The following is a 9761-nucleotide window of genomic DNA, read 5'->3' as shown; positions in this document are numbered from 1 at the left end:
GCTCCCTGCGCCCCATCTGGCTGGGAGTCCCGGCGGCAGAGGAAGAGCCGGGCTTCAAGGGAGGCCGGCGGGGAACACGCGGGGGTGGGCCGCGGTGGGGACACGCGGGCTCTCGTGACCCCGAGAGCGGTGACGCACACGGCGGGGGCACACGGCCTCGTGACCCGGAGACAGGTGACGTTAGACAGGGGTAGGGGACACGACCCCGTGACCCGTAGAGCGGTGACGTCACACGGGGGTCCCCGGGCCTCTGGAGCGATGGGCTGCTCTTGGGCTGCGCGCAGAGCGAGCGGGAGGCTGCGGAGGCTCCGCAGCGGGGGCTTGCGGGCCGGCTCCGGGGAACGGCAGTGCCCTAGGACGTCGAGACGTGCCGAATGGAGGGGGCCGTTCTCCCTGAACTCCCGTAAGAGGAAGCAGAGAACTCTGGCCCCGCGCCCAGCCCGTGGCCCCCCAAATCCTGGGGGGTCGCCGCCCCCTCCGCGCTGGCGGACCAGGTCTCAGAGGCCGCCTGCTGGTCCACACGGCGACGGTCCGGTGACCCGCGGCCTGGGGCTGCTTCTCCCCGGGGCCCTCCCGAGGCCCAGGTCGCGCCCCGGAGGCCTTGCCTAGGCGAAGCTCTGAGCGGCCCCGCGGCGCGCAGAGGCCCAGGAAGCCACATTACCCTGGTTTAAAGTGAACTAATCTAGGTGTCCCCCCAATTTGTTGAAAATGATAACAAAAGGGAAGGGCTGCCCTGGCCAGGCCGTCCTCACCTTACGGCGCAGAGTGACTCGGCTCCTCCGAGCTGCCTCCCTGCGGGCAGCGTTCGGGCGACCAGGTGGGGGGGATGGGGGGAATGGGGGGGATGAGAGGGATGGGGGGGTGGGGGGCGCGGAGGCGGCAGCACCTGAAGCCTCAGGGCCTTAGGCGCGCCCCTTCCCTTGGCCTCCCCGGAAGCGCCCCACCCCGGCCCCGCCCCCGGCCCCGCCCCCGGCCCCCTGACCGCCTGCTGCTGCGCCTGCGCACGTGGTGGCCTCCGCGCGACGCCTGCTCCCCGGGGGCTGCGGGTCGGACCCCCAGGCTGGGACGAGGAGCGGTCCCGGGCCTCGGCGGAGCACCATGCCTTGGGCCTTCAGTGGAGCAGTAACAGCAGCTACTTCATTGAGTTGATACGAAATTATTTGTATTATAAGTTTGTTTATTTATTTGTTTGTTTTATTTATTTATTGACAGAAAGAGAGAGCCAGAGAGCACAAGCAGGGGGAGCAGCAGAGGGAGAGGGAGAAGCAGGCTCTCCACTGAGCAGGGAGCTCCATCCAGGACCCCGGAGGCAGCCCTCTAAAAAGCTGAGCCCCCGTGGCCCCACAACGGATTTTGATGCAAATTTTTCAGGAGGGTGTTAGATGTGTTTCTTGACAGATTCTTTATCTTGTGATTTTTTTTTATGCCACTGCATTTGATATTCATTTGGACAGCCTGAATTATTTATTTTCCTAACTTTAGAAATGGATGGACTCAATTACCCATAATGATATCATATAATTAGTTTTTAAAAATATTTTGTTTTTCATGAGAGAAAGAGAGGCAGAGACACAGGCAGAGGGAGAAGCAGGCTCCATGCAGGGAGCCGGGTGTGGGACTCAATCCCGGATCCTGGGGTCAAGACCTGAGCTGAAGGCAGACCCCAACCGCTGAGCCACCCAGGGATCCCTATACTTAGTTTTTAAACATCTTTGGAGATTAAATGGAAAATGGTAGGCAAATGCCAGTTTTTATTCAAAAGTCCTTTTCACACAAACACATTGGATTAGAGACATGCTCCTATTAATAAACATACTCCTTTCTTCTAAGATAATATACAAAGCAGAAATACTGGCATTTTCATTTGTTAGGCTGAAATACTTTTTTTTTTTTTTTTTTAGTATTTGATTTATTTATTCATGATAGACATAGAGAGAGAGGCAGAGACACGGCAGAGGGAGAAGCAGGCTCCATGCAGGGAGCCCGTCGCGGGACTTGATCCCAGGACTCCAGGATCGGGCCCTGGGCCAAAGGCAGGTGCCAAACCGCTGAGCCACCCAGGGATCCCCTAGACTGAAATACTTATTGAAGTTTTTAGCTGCATTATACATTTCTTCTCTCTCTCTCTCTTTATACACTTCTTTTTTCTACTCAACAATTGAAGACGCATTTTCAAAAAACAATTGCCCCCTTAAGAACTGTAACTTTATAAAGTTTATTTTTACTTTCATGTTTTGCCTAGCTTGGATGACTCACGGCTTGGGTTTTTTTCTCAAAACATATTTCTCAAAACTAGGTTAATTATATTTGTGTATTCAAGCATAACCATAACTGTGGAGGAAGAAAAATTATTTCCCTGCTACCCTTCTAAATTCTTGGCTGAGACGCCTCCTATAATAAAAAGACACATGAGTACTGGGAAACAAGCGGAAGTTAAATAACACGGATACCTCCTGTTTGCATGAGAGATACCCAGGAAAACTGAGGGACTCCTTGAAATGACCCAAGCCACTGCCTTAAAGCCGCCTTCTGGTAAAAGCAGAGGTTGGGGGAGGGGAAAGTCAGTTATGGGAAGGAGGTTACCAGGAAAGGCACTGTAAACAAGGTCATGCTGATTTACATTATTGCCCTCTCCATGTAGAAGAGCTCCTAAAAATTAAGGAGCATCCTTCTCTCCTTATGGGAGTGAGTAGGGAGAGGGAGAGGCTAACAAATGGAAATTTCCCTTATAAATATAAATTTCTTATTACCCTTTCTTACAAAACGGTAGTATCTACTCAGGTTTTTTTTTTTTTTTAAGATTTTATTTATTTATTTGAGAGAGTGGGCAAGAGAGAGTATGAGCTAAGGGAGGGGCAGAGGGAGAAGCAGACTCCCCCCGGAGAAGGGAGCCCAACTCGGGCCCCATCCCAGGACCCCGGGGATCGTGACCTGAGCCAAAGACAGGTGCCTAACCAGCTGAGCTGCCCAGTGCCTTCTGGTCGGTTTTCAGAGCTTTTCTATTTGCAGTTTCTTAAGCATAACTAGCTCCAGGGACACCTGGGTGGCAGTCACAAGTGTCCCTTCGTAACCCAGGTCAGTTATGTCACTCCTTTGCTCAAAACCTTTCACAACTTGGATTTGGAGATGATCAGCATGAAGAAATACCCCCCTATTGTTTCCAGGTTTGGGCTGGATGAGTAGCACCAGACACATACAGCCTCTGGGGCGCGGTTCAGAAGGTGGTCGCTTCTAGAGTTGCTGGCGGCCCGCACTGTGGGGCGACACTGGCGACATTTTTCTTATCAGCGAAGTCTGGGCATCGCTCTCAGAAGTGAAGTGTACCCTGCAGACTCCTTCCAGCCCCCTCAGTCGCTAGCCCTGATCCTATCATCCAATTTCTTTTAATAAGTGCATTTTCTGCTTAACTTTGCCAGAATGACTTCTTTTGTTTGCAACTAAAAATCCTGACTTCTTGAAGAGGAAAAAAAAAAAAAAAAACGATCGAAGATTCCCTTTTTTAATATTTTAGTGTCCTTTCAATGCTTCCTGTACATTAAGTATGTTTCTAATATATACACATATATATGCAGAGACTTATTTGCTAAATGACATAATTTTATGCAATTTTGTATTTTGTTTATTTTTCTCTACTTACCATCAGTTTATAAATATGTTTTTGGCTGTTGTAACTCTTCATCAGCATTTTTGAGGGCTGTACAATGTTTCCTCAAATTACTGCTTTGTACTTCAGGTAAAACAAATTATTGTTGGATATTTAGATTGCCTTCAGTTTTTCTTTATCATAAATAATGCTGCTATGATTATATTTATATATAAGACCTATTCCAATTTGTTTTTTAAGATTTCATTTGCTTATTTGAGAGAGAGAGCAGAAGCGGGAGGAAGGGAGAACCAGGCTTCCCACTAAGCAGGGAGCCGATGTGGGACTTGATCCCAGGACCCTGGGATCATGACATGAGATGAAGGCAGATGCTTAACTGACTGAGGAACCCAGGTGCCCCCATATTCCAAATTTAGTAGGATTGACTTTTTTGAAATACAATTGCATAACAAGATACGAGAGTTTTTTAGATTTCAAATATAGAGTGTCCATTTACCCTCTTAGAACTTGTATTAATTTATACTTCCAACACTATCATGTGGGCATCATGTCATATATCATCCTAAATGTTAGAATAATGTATATATATGAACCTGGTTGTGCATATTGTCTAAAAGAACCAGACCTAGACACTAGTTAAAGCAGTAAAGATAGATTTTATTCAGACGCTATTGCAATAGGGGAAAAGAGATGCCAGGATAGAACTGGGCTCAATTCTGAATACAATAAAGACATTTTAGGATTTATAGTCAAGAAACAGAGTTGAGGGGAGGGGCATTGGTGGATGGAAAATTATAAAGAGCAGGCCAGACTGAGCAGATATCAAAGTGAGGAATTTGATTAAATACCGAGGTTAATCATATATCAAGGGTGAGGGAGATTTTCTCTTACAGGAGCCAAAGGAAAGCTACCTCCAGATTAGCGACTTTGGAAGATTATTTTGAGATTATTTTGAAGCTGAAGATGATTTTGGGCTGAAGGTAATCAAGACCCTATGAACTCAGGAGAAATTTTGCCCCTCCCTAAACCAAATAAAAGACTAAACTGGGGGTCTTTCTCAGAACAAAGGTTTATTAGCAGAGATAAATTATCTCTGAGTGACCCATGTGTACGCAGGAAAAGCACCTAAGTACCAGAGCTCTCTTCTTAAGTCCCTGTGAAGTACCTTCCTTTCCTCTGAAGTCCCAGACCCCTACCCTCTTCTCCTTAATTCAAGATGACGTATATACCTCATTTTGCCTGGCTGTCTTTGGAATTTCCATGTATTTGTGGGTTCCCTGCACACACATTATTAAATTTTATTTCCTCCTGTTGGTCTGTCTCATATCACTTTGATTCTTAGTCCAGGTAGAAGGACCTTGAAGGAGACAGGAATCCCTGCTCCTCAACACTCTCAACTGATAAGATTATTGATAAAGCTGGGCGATGCAGGTCTGGCAAGGATGGGGGTAGGGGGCAAGGTTGAGGCCTAGTCAAGAACAGGACCTAGAGGCATTGGACTGAATTCCCATCAAGGAGAGCATCTTGCTAATGTACATATTTAGGTACTTCTTGTTTTCTACCCTTTTGCACCTTAGATTATAGTTTATCACTTCCTGATTTCAGCTTTAGTCACAAAGACCTCAAGGAACAGTTTTTCAAAAGAGGAAGCCACGTGGAACTTCTAAATTTTGCCTTTGGTATCACAAGAAAGACAACACGCTAATGAAATTTATAAGCACTGGGATCAATTCTGCTCAACCTTAAGCAGAGTAGTCACCTTTAAAAATATGAACTCAAAGACGACAGCATGAGGATTGAGTAATATACGTTTCTAAACTTAAACATTGCTACACTTGTCTTCCTATATATACAATAGATATGTATACATACTTCTCAAAACTTTCCCAAGCATAAATATGTTTCAGAGAAAAGCATTCACTGAAGCTTCACATCCTCTGGTTGCACTTCCTAGTTTGGTAAGGGTCCAAATAGGAGTTAACTCAGTTTTAGCATAAAAATCTGGCTGAAGCTCCGTTTTCTGTTTCCCTGTGGAGTGATGCTGCCTGGATTGAACAAGGCAGGAGGGTTCTTACAACGCACTCCACCGAGGGCCCTCAGGGCCTCTTCAGAGGGTGCTTGCCCTGCTGCCTAACCGTACTACCAGCCTCTCGGGAGCTCAGCAAAGAGCTTTGCACAAACTGCAAAGTGTGCGCAGGGAGAGGAGCTCTCATGTGGAGAGGCTGGGAGAGCTGGTGTGCAGTTACCACAGCAGCAGGCCTTCACCGCCCACCTGCTTTCACCGGCCACACTGGGAGGCCTAGCAGTCCCCTTCTAGACTAGGCCGCTCACGTGAAGAGGGGGGCTCACTTCTGCTAGTTCACCCCAGTCCCTTCACAAGACAGAGCCCCTGCCTCAGGCTTCCCAGGGCGTGGCATAGCATTGGGGCGCTGGAAAGTAGGGGTTGCGTAGCTACATTTTGAGGAGGGAATTGAGGGCCAGTGGTAAGTAATTTGCTCAAGTACACGGTGATTGAAAGACGTTAATTAAACCACGGGGCATCTCTCTTCTGTGGACCAATGACAGACGCATACACCTCGTGCATTTGGCAGCCCACACCATGACAGGGTTAGCGCTTTTAATCAGCTCTCCCCTGTGTTTCTGGGATATGGACACTGTTTCACGCTACGTGGCTTCTCTCTGCCCTAATGACATCTTATCTCTGGCAAAGTACTTGGCCTGAAGGCTCTCATTCCCTGCCTCTTTGGATGTTGGGACCAAAATTTTCCCAGCTTTCTACTGCTGCTGCCACTGCCACACAAGCTTTCCTCAGCAACCTTTTGTGAGTATACGACAGTCAGCCGTTTGCAATGAATTCCATTCTCACCCTCCCCTATAGTCCCCGAGGACTTGGCCATGGCTGATGGCTGTTGTCTCCGTTTGGATACCTAACACCCAGTACAAACTTCATCAGCCCACTCTACTTCACTGATTTTAACAAATCATTCACATGGACATAACAGCTAAAGTTGCTCTACTTCCAAACTCCAACCAGAATTACTGTATCTCCAAATTCCTACAACCTTCTGCCTCCCACCTCCCAAGTGCTGGCACAGTCCCTGCTATTAAATCTGCTGTCTATGCTGTTGGTGACTCAAAGGCTTCTCCTCTTATTCTTCTCTCTTATTCTCAGACCCTCCACTCCAACCTGTTTGCTCCTTTTCACTATCTAGCCTAGATACCAACGATCGGGGATCACAGGCATCTTCACATCAGTATCCTCCATACTCTCGTTTTAGGGTCTCCCCGTGGGTTTGGTCAGCAGATCCTTGATCAAAGAATTTGTTTTGGTTTCATTTCTGCTAAGTAGAACTACAGAAAGTAGAAAGCCATGATGATGGGCATCATCACAGTTATTTTGTTCCTCAGCATTTTAAATCAGATACACTTTTTATTTTGAGCAGTGTTGTATCCAAATCTTTTGCAATCCTCAAGCCAGGAGCCTACCCTGAGGAGCTGATCTCCTGTAATTCAGCTTCATTAAGCTTCTTGGCAGGCACCAGAGGCCAGGTTCTTCTCCAAATCCAACCTTTTTGTTCCTTTTGACCCAGGTGTCATTTTCTTACTTCTTTCTTTGTCAAACTCCATCTCATCCGAAAACTCTAATACATCTCATCCAACTTTCTGAGTCAAACTCCACTCAAATGTTGCCTCTCTTCTATTGGATTTTCTGACTCTCCTTTTGTCTGTGTTCCTTTTTCCCTTTACATACATGTCTTCCTTTTCCACTGAACTGTGAGGCAGAAGCAGTCTATCTTCATTATATTACCTCTATCTTTCCCTCTGCCTTCGTCCTCTTAGGCTGTTGTAACAAAATACAGACTGGGTGGCTTCAACAAAAGAACCTTATTTCTCACAGTTCTGGAGACCAGGGCATCCCACCAATTGTGTGTGGGCTGATTTGGTTCATGGTGAGGGCCTCTTCCTGACTTGCACAGGGCTGCCTTCTCACTCTGTCATCACCTAGTCGAGAGAATGAGAGAAAGAGAGAGCTCTGGGTTCTTCCTCTTCTTAGAAGGACACTAATCCCATCATGGGGCTCCACCTTCATGACCTCATCTAAATTAGTCTCTAAAGGCCCCACCTCTTAATACCATCACATTGGGGGTTAGAGCTTCAACATAAGAATCTGAAGGGGATGCAAACATCCAGTCAATATATCCTCTATTTCAGAATCCCCACCTCAAATTAGATTAAGTAAACAAAAACCTGGTGGGATATTGGACAGGATGTGTTCTAGAGTTGGAGCACTTGCAAGATCTGAGTCTTTAAATTTGTGTTATTTTGTGTCATAGCCACTAGTCACAGGGGGCTCACTGAGCATTTGAAATGTAGCTAGCCTAAATTGAATAGTGTTCTAAGTATAAAAGATACACAGGATTTTAAATACTTAGTATGAAACAAAGAATGTAAAATATCTCTTTAGTACTTTTCATATTGATTGAATGTTGAAATAGTATCTTCGATAAGTTGGATTAATAAACTGTTATTACAATTAATTTCATCTGCTTCTTTTTACATTGTTAATATAGCTACAAAAGTATTTAAAATAGCATTGTGGCTTGCATTATATTTGTATTAGTGATGTTTTAAATAAATACAATGTGCAGTATGAATATAGTGACTAACGCGGGAGAAAAATATTTAATTTTTTATAATTCTGCCAACTATAGAGTAAATTCAAGTTTCTTATCAATAGGAGATTAGGATAAGAAAGGTGTTGGTGACAATGCTATGTTGCCCCATTATTAGAAGGTTCTAGGCTATCTGCTCTCCCCTGTTTGACAGCCAGCCACATCTTGTGGTGCCGTGCCAGTCACATCCCTGAGACTTGATGGTGAAGATCAGATTAAATGGATTTGGCCATGTTGGGCGCCTGGTCACCAGGGATGCTTTTAATTCTGGCAAAGTGGATATTGTCGTCATCAATGACCCCTTCACTGACCTCAGCTATATAGTCTGCATGTTCCGGTATGGTTCTACCCATGGCAAATTTCATGGCACAGCCAAGGCTGAGAATGGGAAACTTGTCATCAATGGAAAACACATCTCTATCTTCCAGGATATCCCACCAACATCAAATGGGGTGAGGCTGGTGCTGAGTGTGTTGTGGAGTCCACTGGGGTCTTCACTCACTACCATGCAGAAGGCTGGGGCTCACTTGAAGAGTAAGGCCAAGAGGGTCATCATCTCTGCCCCTTCTGCTGATGCCCCCATGTTTCTGATGGGTGTGAAACATGAGAAGTATGACAACTCCCTCAAGATTGTCAGCAATGCCTCCTGCACCACCAGCTGCTTGGCACCCCAGGCAATGTCATCCAAGAAAACTCCACGGCATTGTGAAGAGACTCATGACCACAGTCCATGCCATCACTGCCTCCCAGAAGACCGTGGACGGCCCTTCTGGGAAGCTGTGGCATGACAGCTGAGGGGTTGCCAGAACATCATCCCTGCTTCCACTGGTGCTGCCAAGGCTGCGGCAAGGTCATCCCTGAGCTGAACAGGAAGCTCCTTGGCCTGGCCTTCCGTGTCTCCACCCCCAATGTGTCAGTTGTGGATCTGACCTGCCACCTGGAGAAAGCTGCCAAATATGATGACATCAAGAAAATGGTGAAGCAGGCATCAGAGGGTCCCTTTGAGGGTGTCCTGGGCTACTCTGATGGCCAGATTGTCTCCTGCCACCTTAACAGTGACACTCAGTCTTCCACCTTTAATGCTGAGGTTGGCATCTCTCTCAACGACCATTCTGTCAAGCTCATTTCCTGGTATGACAATGAATTTGGCTGCAGCGACCAGGTGGCCTCCAGGAAGTAAGAGCCCCCTGGACCAGCAGCCCCAGCCAGGGCAAGAGAAAGAGAGAGGCCCTCATACTGGGGAGTCCTTGCCCCAGCTCATCCCCCCAACACACTGAGAAACTCCCAACCTCCACAGTTGCCATCCCAGACCCCCTGAAGAAGCTGAGGGGCTTGGAAGCCCTACCCTTGTCATGTACTATCAATAAAATATACTGTATCCAGTCAAAGAAAGAAGAAAGAAAGAAAAGAAAGAAAGAAAGAAAGAAAGAAAGATAGATTCTATCAATTCCATACCAAAATATTCTTGTATAACAATTATACAC

The 9761-nt window shown here is 46.6% G+C and overlaps 1 pseudogene; it reads left to right on the top strand.

Moving 5' to 3' along the window:
• The first annotated feature begins 8421 nt into the window (after positions 1-8421).
• LOC112922258 (glyceraldehyde-3-phosphate dehydrogenase-like) lies at positions 8422-9550 on the top strand (annotated as a pseudogene).
• Positions 9551-9761: the final 211 nt, after the last annotated feature.

Source organism: Vulpes vulpes, chromosome 16 (genome assembly GCF_048418805.1).
Source record: "Vulpes vulpes isolate BD-2025 chromosome 16, VulVul3, whole genome shotgun sequence".
In the NCBI taxonomy this organism is placed as follows: domain Eukaryota; kingdom Metazoa; phylum Chordata; class Mammalia; order Carnivora; family Canidae; genus Vulpes; species Vulpes vulpes.
The sequence above is the reverse complement of the archived record's forward strand: the minus strand, read 5'-3'. Positions and strand labels throughout refer to the sequence as shown.